The 19,535-nt window shown below is 39.5% G+C and overlaps 1 long non-coding RNA gene across 1 annotated transcript in view; it reads right to left on the bottom strand.

The window, feature by feature from the left end:
• LOC130154100 (uncharacterized) overlaps positions 1 to 19,535 on the bottom strand; it is a 135,642-nt gene that overhangs the window by 46,264 nt on the left and 69,843 nt on the right. Inside the window, exons 15-16 of the long non-coding RNA XR_008823606.1 lie at positions 13,155 to 19,348; positions 1,363 to 1,488 (exon numbers count right to left, since the gene is read on the bottom strand). This is a non-coding gene — a long non-coding RNA (uncharacterized LOC130154100). The remainder of the gene's footprint in view (positions 1 to 1,362; positions 1,489 to 13,154; positions 19,349 to 19,535) is intronic.

Here is a 19,535-nt window from a genome sequence, read left to right as displayed (position 1 = left end):
TAACTGATCAGACACCTAATGCTACTTAAGTGTGAATAGATATTTTTGTGGTTGAATAATAACATCTGTTTTGATTTTCCAGCCACAAAAGTGCTTTTAATCTGGCCTTCCTTTATTTGAACTTTTCACATCTGCTCAGGCCTGCTTCCCATAAACTAAATACCAGATCCTTTCACAACGTAGGAAATTTACCTGCACCAGTTGCTGTCCTAGCTCCAAAGATTTCTTTATAGGAGCCAGATAAAAATGTCAGAAGACTAATAAATATAGTCTTAGTGCACTGTATATTTATTAAATGTTACTATTTATTTTCTCAGTCCCAAATGGTTGGTATTCACAGATCTAATCCCACAAAACTTATTTTCATGAATGAACTCATTAACTTTTATTGAATAAAGTATGTTATAGGATGGTGCCCCATATTTCACACAGAATTTAGAGATAAACTTGTACAATACATTAAAGCATCAGTACAAATTCAATCAATCAGAAATTATAGGGATGGGCCGATGCACTGTGCTTTCAGCAGATAAAAAAAAAGCCATAAGGGGGATTTCATACAGCATTTTCAGGGTTACCTCCAAAGGCTTGGTAGTGGATTATGAATTTTGACTTACTCTGATCTCTTCAGAGGTGAGCAAAGTCAGGAAGGAGAACAATCCTATCAAAAAAGCTTTCCCCACCCACCCACCCTTTTTTTTTTTTTTTTTTTTTTAATTAGGCATTTGGTTTCTAATTGTAGCTCAGATCCCAAAAATAGATATGTTTAGGGTTTGGTTTGGTTGTTTGTTTTTTTTTAAAGACAGAAAATTAAAGTGAGGGGTATGAAACTTCAACTAAAACAAAACAGGCTGAAGGGTTTTGCTGCTGACATCACCAGGATGGGAAATTCATCCCGGGTATCAAGCAAACGTTAAGGATCATTCTTTAAACTCAAAGCTAAACTACAGAAGAATTTTGCAAAAAAACACCCTCTCATCAGCCTCTTCATAATATCTTCATCTATTCAGCATTTCTTTCCACTGTTAGAAAGATATATCTGGAGAACTCCTACGTCCCTGGGCCCCATGCAGCTGAGGCTGTGTCTGCAGTAAAACTGCAACATTAGGCTGCTTTTCTTAGGGAGATAACTCAGCAGATAGCTCTTCAAAGCAAAGGAGAGCACTGTTTGCAGAGCAGCCGAGAAGACAGGTTTTCCCAATCTCGGGGTGCCAGGAGCACTTCTTTTCAAAGTCTCCTACCTCTGCAAGAGTGAGGCAACAAGGTTTCATCCTTTTATTTTGTTTTGAATCTTCAACAAAACTTAGGCTCTGTGATTTGGCAATCTCATTAAACATAGATTTATCAAGTGAAAACACTCACCAGCACCAGTTTTAAATAGATGTGAGGTGGGAAAGTACAGCAAGGACCACAGTGGCTTTGCAAAGACTCGGAGAAAAAAAGCAGAATCTACATGCTGCCCTTGATTTACACCTTGATTTTTTCCATCTGCAAAAAGAAATGGAACTGCGTCACGATGGAACAGTTGTGAGAATCACAAAGAACTTAACAAGTCAGAAATGGATTAAAAAGCACTTTATGGCTTGTTAAAGAAATCCCCCTGTTCCTCAGAAGCATTTTTAGCATCTTATTAGTGGTATTTGATCTGACTAACATATTGACTAGTCATTTGAATAGGAGATGAATCCTTTTTGATGGACCACAAAGGGAGTATAAATTCAAATGAGGCACTTCTCCAAATTTTTATTTTAGTATAACCCCAAACAGCCAATAACTTCTGTAAAGGTTTTTTCTGTGCCCCACAGAAGACAATCCTAATGATCTTTTAAATCACGTATCTCTTTCTTCTTTGAAAGTAACTGTTGCATTCGTATTTAACTCAAATAATTGTGAGTTGAAAGTTCTCTTTTTACCTGCTTTCTGAAATACCGGGTACCTATTTGGCCTAAGGAAATACTACAAGTCAGTACCTTCTTCAATCTTTTTCTTAACCCATCCATCATCAAACCAGTACGCTGCCATCAGTTGAATTCACTGTCAATATCTTTCTCACACCAAGTAGTTCAGAATTTGACAAACGAAAAATAAGAGGCATATCAGAGAAATATACGAAAAGCCTGGGTGCTTTCAGTTGAGCTCTGACCTGAAACGCTTTCCATCCATTCAATCTGGACTGTTTAGGACTAGTTTCAGTGTCACCAGTACGGACACTGCTACAGAGTCCATGGGCTGACCCACAATTATCTTCTGCTTGGCAAAAGCCAGGAAACTTGTTTCTAGTCATTTCTGAGCAGTTTTATATTATCTAAGATTTTGCACTTAGAAATAAGTTGGAGACCTCCAGCTCATTTTGAAAACAGTAATTTATAGCTACACAGACTTTATGATTTTACAGTGTTTTGATAGTTACGCCTTCACTATACACATGGAACATTTAAAAACAGATTAGAAGCCATTAATCTCAGAATATATGAGGGATTCGTAGCCTAAAGAGGAACTCGGAGCATTTGCAGTCTAAGTCTTTGCATCTAGGTGTACGGTTTTATGAAGGTATTATATCCTATTAGAGAAGCAGGTCAAGAATTAGACAACCATATTCTTGTAAAAGCGCTGTATTACAAATCAGGGATCTGAGTACTTTGTCATACAGTACAAAATACTGACCTTAGACAAGTATTTAGGTTGGAAATAATTTTAGGCAGTTCCTGTCTCTTGTTGCAATCTCCAACAGCACCTAGCGCGTTGAATCCCTATACGCCGTTTCATCCTTCAGGCACAACAATAACCGTAGTCTCCCACTTCATTAAAAGTCTTTAATTTCAAAATTTAAATACCTTAAAGTCAGAGATCAGGTCAAATCCATTCCTTCTATTTTCCATACCTATGCCTTGAAATATGGGGGAAATTGACTCAATCCAGACCTTTGCAGTAGGCCATTAGTCCCACCAGAGCCTGACCTCCGATGCTAGGTTGAAATACGCCTACCCTCTGGTGAATGTCAGGTCCAAATCCAAATCTGGATCCCAAATTTGCGGTATGGACCCATCTGTACTTGAAAGCAACATTTTAAAGAATGAGGAAAGCTAAGATCATGAAAATCTCTATTGGAATACCACACACAATAGATTTATGAACCTAAGCAACTAATCTTTTTTTTCCTGTGTAAAATCAAAACTACCACAGGATTTCCCGTCCATATATTCCACATGCTTTTACCAACTTTGTTTAAAATTCTCAGTGTCCCAATATTCTGAAACTTCTGAGCATCCACTGTTTTTCTGCAAGCTTTATCCACTCTGAATACTAGGCCATGGTCAAGAATTAATTTTTGTATAGGAAAAGCGATTTTATCTATTTACTTTTGCAATATAGTTATGACTGGTGAAAGCATAGTACACAATAAAACCCTTGGGTAACAGCCTGAAATATGATTAATTCTCTTCAATGACAAGTTTGTTTATTTCTGTGGAGCTGACTGTATACATTGGGTCAAGACGCATGCAAGACCAAGCCCCGCAAACTGCCAGCGCACGCCTTGCAGGATCTTCGGAGTGCAGTCTTCATTTAGAGAACAGTCAGGAGCACGTCAAGTAAAACACCAACAGCACTAAAGGGAACTTATAAATGTTTGCAAATTCGTTTCACGGATTAATGACCCTACATATAAGAATTGACATTTCCAGGACAAATCACTTCTTTATCCTACCAAATATTTCAGCAGTTTTTGCTTACACCAAAGCAGAGTCAAATTTTTCCTTCTTCAGATCAAACGAGATCTAAAATCTGGGAAGATTTAACGGTAAAATAAAAACAATGGGGAATGTAAATGTTAACCATCTGCAATTGTCATTACTGCTATTTCTTATTAGGTGATATCTCTATCAATGGCATTATAATTTTACTTTTGTTATCTCTCACAACTTTTCTGTCTATTATGGTTAATCATTGATAAACAAACACTTTGACTGACTTAAAAAGTGGCAATCATCTCATCTAAATTTAACTGTGTAAAAGTCAAACACCTACTCCAAGCTACTCGTGAAGGCTCCTTCTATAGATAGTGGTGACAGATTGGCATTTTCAGAGAGAGACTTATCCTACCTGTCTTACACACTTGTTTTAAGATGGGATTAATCACTCTTTGGAATTACTTTCTTCTTTTTCTTGCCTTGGACTGACTTCAGTAAAAAGAAACACACCTGTTTTGACAAAAAAAAAAAAAAAAAACACAACACAAAAAAAACATCCAAAAGATTATTTTAGGCCCTGATCTTGAAGCCACAAAGGTATTTAGCCTCAAAAGCACAGTTCCTTTAGGATGCAGAAAGCCTCCTAAAGGCAGATGGGAAGAAGGAAGGTGGAGAGAGGCAGAAGCACAGTCTTCACAATTACACTTGTTACCTGCCCCAGTTCTTTTCCTTTAGGGCTGGTGAGAAGAAATGCTTAGGAGAACCAAGGCACAAGGAATTTATTATTATTATTATTGTGTGCTACTTAATGTAAAGAAACGGTGGGGACTGCCACAGTTTCACCCTTGGTGGAATTCCAGTGACAGAAACATTTTCCAGGCTTTGGCAGGGGAAGGCGACTGGCCAATAGCTATTCTCCTTCAGCAGAAGCAAAGCAAAACCAGCATCTCCTTTTTTCACATGAGATCAGCTCAAGCTCAACACAGAGAAGGACCACACACCAACTGTTGCTTCAGGACACGAGCCTTAGGAACCAATTCAATGGAAACTTCTAATACCCTTAAAATCATTCAAAAGAAAAGATGCTGATGCTGATGAGGGAAGAAACATTCTTCTTGGCGTCTCTCCATTTCAAATTCTGCTACAGTGACAGTATCTGGATTAGACTCCAGGACAGTATTTCTGAAACAGCAGGAGCCCTGCTTACTGCATCAGTTTTAAATTATAAGCCTTCCAAAGATGTCAACACCACTTTTCTGGAGACTTTCCTGAAATTAAAACACTGAGCTTTTCCCCTGAGCCGTCACAGAATCATATGGATCCGTTGCCCAGTGCCACCATTTGTATTATGATTTGCCTATGTTGGGTCACTGCTACTTCTTCATTTCTGCTCTGTAGTCTGCCTTGCTCTTTGATGTTACTCAGTCACTGTTTCCTTTCCCTTTACTTTTATCTCTGTCCTGGCATTCTTCCTTTAAGCATCCTCTCTACCAGATGGTCTCCATCTCTCCTTCAGAAGTGCCCAAAATATTCCTACTGCCTCCTCTTGATCTTCCCCCAGCAGCAAACCTCTTCATCCTACAGAGCTCAAATACCAATGGGTTTCTCCTCCTTGCTGCTCTGCATCTTTCTAGCACTTTGAAAAGGAATTCATTGGAAGCAGCTAACCTCCCGTCCTCATTATGCACGATGCACTCATTTATAAGAGCTTACCCGGGAGAAAAATTCAGACGGGATACACCCTGGTACAATTGTGTTTTTTCAAGTGGAAGTGCATCTGATGTCTGCGTGCCAAACTGGAGCTCTAGTTTATAAACAGGAGCTCAAACTTTTTCATTTGGAAATCCATATGGATCCTCTAATCTGAAGGTCAAAACAGCTTTCATGAAAGATACTGAAAACAACGATACTTTATATTCACCAGCATAATTCTATAAAGATGGTTCAATATCATAGCATCATCAGAGGATTCAACAAAGTCTCTGTATTATGTATTTTTAAGATGGGGTTTAGAGACTGTAAGATGAGGCTTCAGAAGTTTACAGAGAGAAAAAAAAAAATCTTGTCACAATTTATATCTTCCTAATAGGTCACTGAAACTCTGAGGATAACAACTGCTTTTGCTTGCAGTTGGCAGTACACTATTATCAAGAATAAAGCTCCAGATATTTTCGTGGAAGTACAAGCACTTACTAAATGCAGCAGCATAATAATGTATTATATATTATACAAATACAGCGAGGTAGGATTTGTGTTTGTCTCTTTGTGAAAGAAGAAAACTCTGAAATGACCTTCTGTTCATAAGTTTCTTTGAAAAAGGCTTGGCCTGAAACCACTTCACTGCTATTGATACAGTCTGGGTTTTGTACATAAATCTTAAATGTAAGCATTGCTTCAAAAATAACTAAGCAATCACAAAGCTTTACTTTTCAGATTCAATTGCCTTCAAATCCTTTACTGAAGTCCCCTTGGCACTGTCACTTCAAAATCAGGATAATGCTGTATAGTGTTTCTCAGTTTCAGTAAAACAAAAGCCTTATTGAATAAATATGTGTGAAAATGCTGAAAACAAAACAGTCTCAGCAGTCACCACCTGACCGGCTCACGGTGACCCTCCCTGCTGACCTGTGGGCTCAGCACACGACTTCTTGCCATGTCGCAGCACCATTCAGTTTCACCGTCTTTGTCCTTAAAAACTGTAGCAAAACACACGTTTTCTTCGCAGAAACCTAAAAGCAGGCTTTAGACATCAAGGAACAGCAAGGTGACCTAGGATTTCCATATGCAGGAAGCTGATGATCAAATAATATATCCTTTTTTAATCTGCTTCTTGTGTCATGAATATACAGAAAACCTGGTGGGTTCTAATAATCCCTTAACTCCGGGGTTTGTGAGGAGAGTTTACAATGCTACCACATCACAGAAACGTAAAGGCAGAATGAAAAAAAAACTAGTATTTACTATCTGGTGCCTCGTTCTGCTCTCAAAAAGTATGACTCAGGAACAGTTTTCTTTTTTTCCACAAGTCATCTTCCAGTATAGCCTGTGCTTCCCTGCAGTTAAAATATTAGCTCAGCCCCATAGATCCCATTACTGCAGTAAGACAGCAGCACGTGCCAGCGTCCCAGTGGTCAGGTTGCCCTCTCCTCTCAGGGCCATGTATCCCAGGTGTCCAAGCCACAGAAACTGGAATCACCCAGCAATTAGTTGCTGCCTCTCTGGCACTCAGTATTGGCAGGAGGCACCGGGCTAGCGCTGGTTCACAGCTGACTGCACCAAACAACTACCAGGCAGGACAAAGTCTGCTTGAATTAGATTCGATTTTGCTTTCAAAAAGGTTCTCCCTCTCATTAATTTGCTCCAGCCTTGTATTTCACTTTGCTATCAAAGAGCTGCAATAGTCTTCAAAAGCTCAAAGAACCTCATAAGAAAATATATTTTTGTTAGCAGGTGAAGTAACAGGGTTTTTTAGTTGTGAAAGATTAATTCCAATAAGTTTGCACTAAAAGGCAAGATTCATCAGTTTTATTCCTGACTCTTTAAGTTCATTTAAACTAAAAAAAAAAAAGGTACCAAGTAATTATTAAAAATCAACTTGATAAGCTACAGAATAAGGAACAAAACATGGGCTGTTTATAAAAAAGTATGAAGAACTGTGAACCCTGTAGGTCAAGTACCAAGAATGAGAGAGACACCAAGTACCCAGAAAAGATGCTGTTTTCTTCTGGAGACTAGAAATATCCATCAGGGATCACAGTACAGACCAACAGTTGGGCTGAGGCACTGCAGTTTTGCTTCACCTGAACACGAGGTGGTCCCAGCTCTGCCTGACACCCTGACACCCATGTACCTGTGAAGCCAGTGCTGGTTTTCCCCCCAGTCATGCATTGCTAAACCCTCCATACCTCCTTAAACCCAGTCTGTGACAGATAGTGCCCAAATCGGGTGTGCAGAGCCCGGGGAGGTGGCCTCAACACAGGCAGGGCAAGGAGGGCAGCCTTGGCTTAATGCTGGGACCGCTACGAATGCCTGACCCTCCTCACTTCACATCACTGTGTGCAGCAGATGTCCAACTCCATGCAGTTGGAAAGGGCAGATAAAAAAAAGGAGTGAATAAACGCTACAAATTGAGGTGGGGTTAGCTCTGCAATATAGGAGATCAGACTAGACAGAAGCAAAAATATTTTTTTCTCAGATTAGAAATGGATAAATGAGAGAGAGAAGGAAGGAAAACACGCAATACAGAAACGAAGATAAGAAAGAAATTGTTCATCTTATGTATGGGAACCAACTGCTGTGCATGTATTTCCTGTGCAATTTTAGTAACTACCCCAAGTTGTTAATCTGAAACACTTTGCAGGAAGTGGACCATCTCTTTAATTTAAAATTTTGTTTGGAACACTACAGGATTTTTAGTTAATTGAGCTAACACACTGGATTCTCGATCTGCACAGCATAAGGGCTACGGCCAGGATTTTCACACATAGATGTAGATGTTTCACTGCAGAATACGACATCTAAGCATTCAAGTTCAATCATTTATATTTGCATACTTACACAGTCTTGTAAGGTAACTGTTTACTGGCAATATCAAGTATAAAATTTCATCCCGGTGACATACGCGTTACTGTGGACATACAATCATCCACCACAGTTAGCCAGGGTGAGCATACACTAAGCCCAAAAGTAAAGGCTATTTCCAAATTAATTAATATAAAACCAAATAACCTGTAAACTAAGGTGACTGCTTGTTCATAAATTAACACAGAACAGCCTGGCGGGAATGCAATGTGTGCAGTTTTCACACATGGCAAAAGTTTGCCAGTGCTTGTATCCTTTACAAGGTGAAGGCTATGTTACCAACAAGCACGTTTTCGTCTGGCCTTCGACTTCAAAATAACAGTAAAAATCAAACACAAACAGTTATTTTCTTTCTTTTGGGATTTGGCACATGTGTTATAACAGACATAGATGGAAACCTCTAAAATAAATTAAGAAATGTACTTGTCAGTTTATTAATCAAAGTTTACCTGCTTCACATTACATGGAGACAAATTAAACAAGCTACCATGGTACTCAGAAAACATCTGCTAACAAAGTCAGAAGTAATGATAAACAAACTTGAGTTCCCTTTGTGGTTGATTTCCATCCAGCTGCATTTAATTATAAAAGAGCTATCAAAGAAAGCTCCCCATTAGCAGCTAATTCAGAATGACTTCAGAAGAAAATCCCAGAGCCTCCAGTGATATCTTCCCAACAACTTTCTCATCTCTGCAAGTGATTGAGAAGAGCTGAATCAGACCAGTTTAGTGATCAGTCCTCCCACTAACTATTGGAATAAAATGAGGATGATCTATCTTTTCACTACCTGTGATCGTCTGTTTTCAAAGCACTCTTGTTGGTAGGACCTCCACGATCTAGCAGTCTCTTTTGTGGGCAATCTCTGCCAAAAACATCAGTGCCAAAGAGCAAGACAGAGGTAACTTTGAAAATTACTGTATGCATTTTCTAAAGCAGAGCATCTGCTGATATCACTGAGAATATTTGTTGCTACAAGCTTTTTAATAATGCCTCTTTGACTTCGGTATTTCTCACAATGAGATTAAAGGTGTAGTAATTAATAAATATCTAATTCTGGTTTACATCAGTCAGGAATTTTTGTGTTGATATAGCTAGAGGTCTGTGTAGTCCCAGACTGATGTTCTGAACCAGCATGGCCACACCTGAATGTTATTAAAGTATAGCAGCCACTGGAAAAAAAAAAAAAAATAAAAGCAAATACATCAGGGTTTCTCTGTTGCTCCTTAGATTGAGAATTTTTGGTAATTCTATGGACAGGCAACCTGTCCATCAAACCAAAAAAAAGTGAAAATTTTGCAATGCACCCAGAACTACCAACAATTTTTATAAAACTCCATTAATTCCAGCAATAACCATGATTCCCCAAAAGGGCTCTGTGTACACCGTGTGGTAACGCACAAGCAACTTGTAACATTTTTCCATTAGAAGGTTTGGATAATGGCAAGGAGACAAGTACAATAACTCATTGAATGATTTTTGGTTTTTTCCTCTCTTATTCTTTTTCTTTAAGACAGTAATGGGTGATTCTTCCCTGAAACCTAGCTGCTATCTGGCCAGCAAGCAAATATGAAATCAAAAACCCAGTGTGCCAGATATGCACAGCTGTATTTGTGCTTCTGCAGCTCCCAGAGGAAAGCACACCACATGTCGGTTACTTGACTTAGGGTGGGTTGGTGAGGTGTAAGTTAAAAGGGCAGCTGTACACTCTGGGAAATTTTCCAGATTCATTTTCCACCAATTGCTTTAACAATGCCACAAGCAACAGTGAAGAGGTAGGGATGCTGGGTAACACAGGTAGAAAATAAGAAAACTTTTCCTACAGCTTATTTCTTATTTGGTCCCCAGGCTCTCTTGAAAAATCTGTAGGCACTTTATAGAGGATTTTTTCCTTGCAAGAATAAAGGGGTTGGCTCCAATTGCTGCTATTCTAAGAGGTTAAGGGAAGAAAAGACATTATAATATATCCACATGGTAATCAACCAAGGTTTCGTGTAACTATTCCTGTTGATGTGGTTGTTCCTGGCTCTTCTAGAAAACAGTTTATTGGTGTACCTGGCCTAGAAGTTTGAGAGCCGAAGGAAGAAAATGATAACACAGTTTAACAGACCCTTTGTTTACGTAAACATCCATCCACAATCTGTGTCTGACAGGGTGAACATACGGCTTTAATTTTACCCTTGGCACATGGATCAAACAATGTTGCCAATATCTATTGTTCTCCTCATAACAATATGCCTGGTGGTTTCAACATATCCTCTCCATTAGCTGGCTTCAGATCAAGCATTACTGTGTATGTGCTTGTGTCTTCATAAAACTGGAATATGGATAATTTTTTTCTTCTTCTTTGTACCAAATGTGTAAGAAGGAACACAGTTGAGAATGGTGGTCAACCATCCCTGTGAGTCATGAGAACAGCTCGCTTCATGGCAGAGCCGACACGCGGGTGGGAAAAGGGGTTGGATTGGATTTGCAAAGCCCTGGCCATAGAGCTCAATTTTTTTTCAAAAACCAGAGGAAGTGGTGAGTCAGATCCTTATCCCATTTTATCTGAGCTTTAGCAAACCTTTCTGGATTTGATCCATTTCTGATCTGCTTGAGCCCTGCTCTGGAGCATCCACACACTAGGTAGCTGTGAGAAAGGTGGTTTGGGTTGCTTTTTCTTGCTGCGTCCCCCCTCCCCTCCTTACTTTTTCAGTTTCACTAGATCTCTACTTGCTGCAGAAGACTATGATAATGCTCTTTTTCTTTCATAAATATGCAGCTTCTGTAGAGGCAGCATAACAGAGGAGATTTGGGGGTCTGGGGAAAGGCACAAGAAGAAACCTCAGATGGGCTTACTGAGCCAGAGTAGCTTGTCATCTCCATGCTAATCTTCTCGGCTCCTGCCTCAGCCGCTGGATCAGCAGCACTGCTTTCTTATGTTTCCAGCAGCAATCAAACTTGACATTTCTCCTCTACATTGTGCTGCATTTCAGCCTGTACTCACAAATGTTTGGTCCAAAATTCACTTAAGTCAATGGAAGGCATCTCATTGCCTTGAATATACTTTGGATCTGGCACCTTCTTCCCACCTGATCAATAACCCCTGACTTATATTTGTGAAATTGGTGAGAAAAATCCAGCCTTCTGATTTCTCTGGTGCCATTTCACAGTAATGGAGAATCTTTCACTAAAAAAAAATATCACTTAGTAAAGACAGCAACTATATTTGAGCCATTCAGGGAACTTACGGCATGTTTGGTGGTTTCTTTGTCCATGATATTTTGTTTTTGAAGGCTGATACATGATATTCAAGAGGGACTGGCTGGGAAGAGTTGATGGTACCCCAGCCATTTGTCCTGCCCGGACCAGAAAGCCACTGCTGTGGGAGGCAGCGTTCCGACACCTTTGGGTGCTCCGAGACCCTACGTGTAGCATAAAAATGCAAGTGAAGGCTTGTGGGAGCGTGGGGAAGGAGGCAGCTCCAGGAGATAACACAGTGGCGATTAGCATCACCAAAAATAGGGATCTGCAGGCCTTTTTTTCCCCATGCTCTCATGATCCTCCTCCTCACTGGAAGTAGTAATCTCAAAAAGCTTTGGTTTTTATTCAGTATTTCTGTTTTCTTCCTACTGCACAGTTTCTCACCTCTCTGTTTCTCCCCGACTTCAACATTTTACCTTCTGAATGTGCTGAATCTAAGCCCAGTGCTCTGAATGATTTCACTGACCCTGTAATGCTGCATACCAGCACAGATACATATCTTTTAGGTTTACTTTTATCTATGCTAATTTTCCTTCCCCCTCACATTTGCAAGTAGAGAGCAACTGCAAGGTTTCCTGCGCATCACAGGCTACAATTTAAGGAGTTTAAGAAGAATTAGTCTGGATGCTGCTTGTGCACTCATATATATGCAGCACAGCTTTCAGTCTCTTCGCTACACGTGTGCTTCAGCCTGTTCTCAACTGTCAGAGCGCTAACATTTCTCTATAAACTGATTCATTAAGACTATCAGAATGCAATTATCTCTGCTGTGCAGAACAAATGGAGGTTTTCCCCCAGTAATGGCATGGCAAGAGACAGAGAAAAGGGGGTAGAAAACCGCTTCTTTTATTTTTGGAATTACTGTTTTTCTTAGAAAGCCAAAGCAGTTCTAGCATTGCTCTGAACACCCTGGGAAGCCTAACAGTGACAGCCAAGTCATAAGCCTTAATGCCTGAACCCACGTAGAAACAGAATCCTTCCTTCAATAAATCATGTAGTTTCTGTATTGTTCTAAGTTTTTTGGGTCAAAATAAAGCTAAAGAAGTGGTTCCCCACAAAAACACCTGCAGAAGTTGGGAAGGCTGGGAGTCAGCATGAGAACAGACATGTATGATTTAAGCCTTATGGGGAAAAAACCCCATGCATTAACCTTGAAATTGTCTAATACCACAAATATGAATTTATTATACAATTAATTACCGTACTTGAAGTGACACTCATTGATTCATGATATTTTGTCTAATTCTCTATTGTGTATGAAAATGCAATATATTGTAATGTAAATTGCAGCTATTACTTTAAACGCCAATTAAATCAAGGAGTTTTGACAAATGTAACTATAGACCAATTACTTTTTTGCCAGTATTTTATGTCAGAAGTTTGTCAATTTTACTATCACTCTGGTTTCATACTGAAGTAGCAAATTATCACCATAAAAATCCTTTTGTCCCAAATCCACACAGTTAGTTTTAAAAATGCTTTATCCTTCCTGGCTATTGTCACATTAAACACAGGACATAATTTGAGTTTAAATGCAGGGAAAAATCAAGAACACAGCTGTCCCCACAAACACATGGGTCAAGCAGCAGAGTTACAACAGGGTTGCATTTCACTTGCCTCTCCTGTCTGTGTCCAGCTTACCCTCAGCAGTTTCTGGAGCTCTGCTCGGGGCAGGTTTGGAGGCATCTCTGGAAAGAAGGTTTCTAACCAGACATCCCTGGCAAACTCCAGAAAAGACCTGCTAGTAAGGGAATTAAAGCAATATTAAGCCAAACTGAAGCAAATGCTGGCTTATAATTAACATAGCATTGTCAAAGATACCTCATAGTTTAATTTTAGTGTGGAAAATATGGTATCTCAGATACCATGATATGGGTGTTTGTTCACAGCCACTGTACCTGTCAACTATTATTATATTGATGCCGCTGTGTTCCCTGAACTGTTTTGATTTCTTAACAAGAAGAGAATTTTCTCTGATGCGCCATCTGTAAGGTACAGTTTACCAAAGGAAAACTTTATCTCAAATTTTTAATAATTTTCTGTCAATTCCAATAAAAACTGATATATTTTTATAATACTTACAAAATAATAGCAAATGTGACTCACCACATGTGCCACTATTTCATTTGATATTCCTCTTCTCCCACTGACTTCTCTCTCCAGCACAAAATGCAATTTAAATGTCAACTTGAACTAAAAAAGTTACATTCCTGTGGAGATTGCTAGTATCTCATACAATCTCAAATAATTCAGCTTCTTTCCAATCCTTTACCTATTTTTTTCTATTTTAGTATCTCATTGTGCAGGTTCTAAAAATAACAAATGGTGGATGGGATAAAGTAATGCACAGTTTGTTTACATTTAAGTGACAGGACAAAATGTCCTTTCATGCCTAAAAAGGGATGGTCCCAGTCCGTCACAGGATCCAAAGTTCATGTATGGAATATACCAGCACACACTAAAGGATTAGGATGTCTTTAGCAATGCCACTGCTAGCTGCATAAAATGAGGAATATAATCCAAGGGGGAAAATGGTAGGAACAGAAAAAGTAGGAAGGATATTTATTTTATATTTAGCATCTGCTTGCCAGTCAAGTTCATAGGCAGTATAGGAGGTGTGGGTCTGCTTTGTTCTGCCAGGAGTCTTTATGCTTGGGAGATTCATTAAAGATTGTGAGGATATTTAGTCTTATATTTTGGATTTAGACCTTGCTAAGACTTGCAAGTTCCCCTAGGAAAGCTGTCATCCCTATGTAGGGATGTTTGCAGTCTCCACAAAGGTCCTTTTCATTGGGGCAGAACCACAGTTGCTGGGCACAAGCACCACCAGCACCACAGTGCTCAGCTCGACTCTCCCTCCTGGGATGTGGCACAGGAGGGGTTTTCAGCTCAAGCTCACTATCATACAGTCAGGAAACAGTGACAGCAACCAAATGTCCTGCCTTAATGCTAGAGTTCAAACCCCTTCTTTCACTGCTAAATCTGTACACGTCTTTTTCACTTCCATAAAAATGCCTTATTCATAAAGCCAGAGAATTTGCATCACCTTTCTTGCCTAAAGATCATTTTTTCTCTGCACTTCCTAGGAAGACTGCTGAATGTCATTCTCCACTCCCCAAAACGTTGTGAAACAGGCATGGGAAAACAGCTTTGTCTGCTGACATCAGTTAGACGTCAAAAAGTTTAGTGCTGGGAAAACTAAGCCCTGAGACTTAGCCCTAATCTCTGTGTCTTAGTTCCCTAAGTGCAACACTACTAGCGCTCACCAGTTTGTGAGGACATACAATAAAGACTGAGACAACTGGTTCCTCCGTGACTGGCATCACAGAATTAACTTGGACTGTTCCACTTAAGCAGAAATAAGGCAAAAATGACTGTGGTATTGCAGCGCTTTGCAGATTCGTTCCTGCCTGATTTAGGATGGAGTTGTCTTAGAATAAATGTAAATTAGAGGCCAAATTTGCCAAAGACACCAAAAGCACCACAAAATGTAGGAAGCACAGCCTAGGGGTCAGAAGGAACTCAAGGCTCACCTGGGATAGCCATGTAAACCAACTGCTGGAAGAGGCATCTGGAAAAATGCCTTCACCAGGAGTTTTCAGCCAACCTGCCTGGGCCTTTCAACCCTTCTGAAGAGAGAATGTTGTTATAGACACACAAAAAATCCAGCTGTGCCACAGCAGATTTCCAGGGTCTTGACGGTATCTGCAGTGATGGGCAAAGACCTGCCATAGAGAGGTGTGCCACGGGAGATTTTCAGAACTATTTTCTAGTGAAACTATTGAAAATATGGGCTAGAGTCAAGTTCTATGTATTGACACTGACTACAGGGGCTGTTAGCACAACCGAAAGCTCAACTCTTCCTTTCTTTCTCTGGAAATCTCTGCATCACCCGCTGTTGTCATGGAACTTCAGCAGCAAACAGGCAAAGACCTCATTAACTCCCCGATTTCGACTCATTCCTGTGGCCAAACCCATCCTTCGCACTGCACGGGGGATGACCCTGCAGGAAAGCATTTTTGGGTGACATTTTTTTTCTCAGGATCTGACCCTAGATTTGATAAAAAGAGATGTATTTAAGTTGCCTTGGTTCTGTTTAGATCAAGAGCCCCAAAATAGGCTCCATCACTGTATTAAGACTCTGGATCTTGATTAGGCTTGCACAAGCATTTAAGTTAGTGCAACTTGTAGAAGCTTCAGGAAAGAGTACTTTCACCAAGTGAGCAACAGGTATGCTGATTAAACTTACCTTTCCTTTTCCAGGACAGCCACAGAGCTCTGTGTTCTGCCTTACCACACTTCCATCCAAATTCCCCCCTATTAGAAAGGATGCAGAGAGAGAGTTTCCATGGATTTGTTTCAAGGAATAAAGGTTTAAAAGGCAAAAGAAGAGACAAATAGTGCAACTCCAGCTCTGGTAAGTGGATTTCATTGACCTGTTTTTTTAAAAAAAGTATATATAAAGGCAGGCAAAACCCCACTGTCAGCTGCACAGCACGTCTGTGGGGTAGAGTAGGTGCAAATCAGTAAAGCACTGCTCTCAGATTAGCATCTCTGCTGCTCTGATGATCATATAAAAAGTGAAATCAGATAACCAGCAATAAATCAAACCTAATATGTAAATATTAGGCACTGATTCTACATATTATCACAGGCTGTTCAAGACTAATGGTGGCAGAGGGAAGCTCTCCTGCAGCCCCTGTATATTTCAGGGGTTCCTAGGGTTGCTCTGCTCCGCACCTCATACTGCACCATACATACCTTGCAGAGGTGTTAGAGACCGTAATTAATTACCATTTGTAGAACTCACTGAGATTGTCAAAGAAAGGCACTAGAGAGCAAGTGGCATTATAAATTATTACACTTGAAATCATTCAAACTCTTCAGCCTTCCACTGCTCGCCTTCTCACAAACTTGAAGCATTTCCTTTTTTTCTCCTGAAATAAAATTTGCCCTCTTGACACAGAGAAACCATTAGAGAGGCTGTATTTACAAGCACCTAACAGTATTTTCTCAAGTTTATTTTGACATTGACTTTTAATCAACATGATGATGATTGAAAAAGCTAGTCCAACATTTCACTAAAAAAGGAATATTAAAAGTACATTGATTGTGTCTACAAAGATATGCAATTAAAAAGTATGAGTGCTGTTATTTAACACTTGACTTTATTTGTTTTGAACTCTTGTGGCCCTGTTGTGTACATGGTTAAATGCGCAATGCTGTGTGTTTCAAGTAAATCGTCTGTAAGCAATTTTATATTTTAATGAAAATAATTACAGTTTGAGTAATATGAAGTGTATCTGAAGTATAACCCCTGATGCTACTTCCCCAGAATTAGCTGTGATATAAATTATCATGATTTATTATGGTTACTCTGTGCTTTATGTGTTTATAGGGGATCCTGGCTAGCAGTGATGATTCTTAACTAACAAAGAATTGCATTTCGAAAGCAATTTTTTCTTGGATCTCATCTGTAATTCTTCCACAAAAGTGATATGATTTAACTATGCTGCAGTATGTGATATTGCAAAGATGGCATTATTGTGCTGTCATTTTGACAGCTTACTTTAATTTACACCATTTAATGGGTGAATGCATTTTTTAAAAAATCTGGTGTTATTCTTTCTTAATATACCATATGCCATCGATCCCACATACACTTCTTTGCATAAGCGCACCAAATTATACAGTGGTATAAAGCAACCTATGTGTCATATACAACCTGTCTTTTGAGTGACACATCTGAAGCTGAGGTCCTGTCTGTTCAAGGATACTGTGGGTCCTATGACATTTCTGAGTCCCGAGCTGAAACACGTGATGCAGTACTTTGTGTACTGATTAGCATCTGTCCACCTCAGAGACAGGCACTTCTCAGATGCACTGTACAAAAATAAATTTATAAAAGTAATTTGCCTTGCTAAAAGCAAGACTATAGAGAATGTAAAGATTATTATAATTAAATTACTGCAAAAGCTAATATCTGCAGCAGCTGGTTTCATATGCAACCACTATTTTAAACTATTTTGTCAAACCCTTCCAGTTCCTAACATGTTTTTCCATCTAATGATAACTACCCATCAGTACATGCAAAGGTTGGACAATCATTCCCTTTGTCTTCTTCTGGGGAGGGCAGCCCGATCATTCCTCTGGTAAGGGAATTACAGGGTCATCTCCAAAGGGAACAAAGAATACACCGGTCTGACCCAGGCCCAGCCCCACCTGTCCCATAAACGAACACCTCAGCTCAACAGAGCTTCCACATGCAAAATCCTTTATTTAAGCAACTTTTCTAAAGGAGACAGACACTCAGGCTACTCGTATTTCAAACTGCTTAGAAGTTGCGCAGCTACATAGGATGCCACTAAGCTCAAGAGACCAAGCCCTCCTTCTCAGGAGGGCCCATTACCCCGGGTTCATGTACTTTTCAGATGTGAAAACATCTACAGGGCTTCCATGTCACACCTGTCTTTTATCTGTCTTGCTTGGACCTGTCCACAAAAACCTTTGTCGATGTGCTTAGCAGAGCCTGAAGTCCTGGCACAGGAGTAATCTCTGAAGACTTCAGCAAATCTGCTGTGGGACGTTATGTCAGTGGGGGAAAATTTCATGGTGCCTTTGGGAAGCAGTCTGATTTAAAGAAAAACAATTTCATGACAGGGTTTAAAGCAAGCTGATGATACCTTCAGAACTTAGCTTTATTTGGTAGACTTTTTTTCCACTTTCCAAGGACACCTAAGAGTTAAATAAGTTAAAACTACAGTAAAAAAAAAAAAGAAAGCCTCGTCATTCTATTTTCCTGTTACAAATATTATTTTTGGACAGGAATGCTGCAAACAAAAATGCAGTAAGAGCTAAAGGTTTTCAGTAGGAGGTATCCAAGGTTGAAAAGGATTTTGCTGACGTGAACTAAAGAAATACAGCATACCTTTATACTTACTTAGCTCTTTGATGTTATACATGATACCCAGTATGGCATTACAACCAACAGTACATGTCATAAAAATACAAAGATTCCATGTGGAGTAAACCTGCAGTGAATTAATACCTCTGTAAAGGTGTATCCTGTGATGTATTAAGCTATCCTTACTTCAAATTCCAGCTCACATGCTCTCTACAACTCACATGACCGAGAACATGTAAATGTTCTGGCAGAACCAGTTTAAATTCCATCACACTGACTACCAGCACATTTGGAATAAGAAAACACACGAGATATTTAGAAAATTATGTGCTTATTCATAAATGTTAATTATTGTGGAAAAATAAATAATTCTTTTTTTTTTTTTTAATGATAATTTAAGGCATTAGCATGCTGACTCACCTAAAAAACTGTTAGGAATTTTGTATGAGCAGAAATGAAGTATTTGCACATAACCAAGAAACAGATATTGACAACTGACACTTGCTTCCAGCACCTACTGAAAATTATCAAGATTTTAAATTATCTTCAGATGCCTATTAAGAAAGCTGCAGACCATTGAACAACAGATCAAAACACGGACGCAAACGTGATTTTTTTTTTTTTTTTTAGGAGACATCTCTGAGATAGGATTTAGCAGTTTCATTGGGCTTTGTTGTAGAGGTACAGAAGCTACATCTTTTAAATCTCTGGTAAAAGTCCTACAGTGTGGAAGTGGCAATGGACTCCAGCTCCCTCCCCCTCCAGTGTGAAAGAAGAGATGAGAAACTTTACAAGTTGGATGTGTGGCCCCTTGACCTGCGTGATACTGGATAACCCTCTGCATTGTCAAGCAACGGATCATCTTACCTGCTGCTGGGTGGAAAGGACACTTGCCTGTCTCTGAGACAGACCTCCTCCCATCCTACTTAACCTATGGAAGGAAGGAAAAAAAAAAAAAAAAAAAAGGTGGGGGGGAACCCAACAAAAGAAATAACCAAAAAACAGGATGAAGAGAAAATTTCTAGACAATTGAAGGCAAAACCGAAAATATTTCCCAAACCAGCCTTGAAAAGGCAAATTTCTAGGCACTTCCACTCCTCTTTCAGGGTAGGAATGGA

The sequence above is a fragment of the Falco biarmicus genome, chromosome 8, assembly GCF_023638135.1.
Source record: "Falco biarmicus isolate bFalBia1 chromosome 8, bFalBia1.pri, whole genome shotgun sequence".
Lineage (NCBI taxonomy): Eukaryota > Metazoa > Chordata > Aves > Falconiformes > Falconidae > Falco > Falco biarmicus.
The sequence above is the reverse complement of the archived record's forward strand: the minus strand, read 5'-3'. Positions and strand labels throughout refer to the sequence as shown.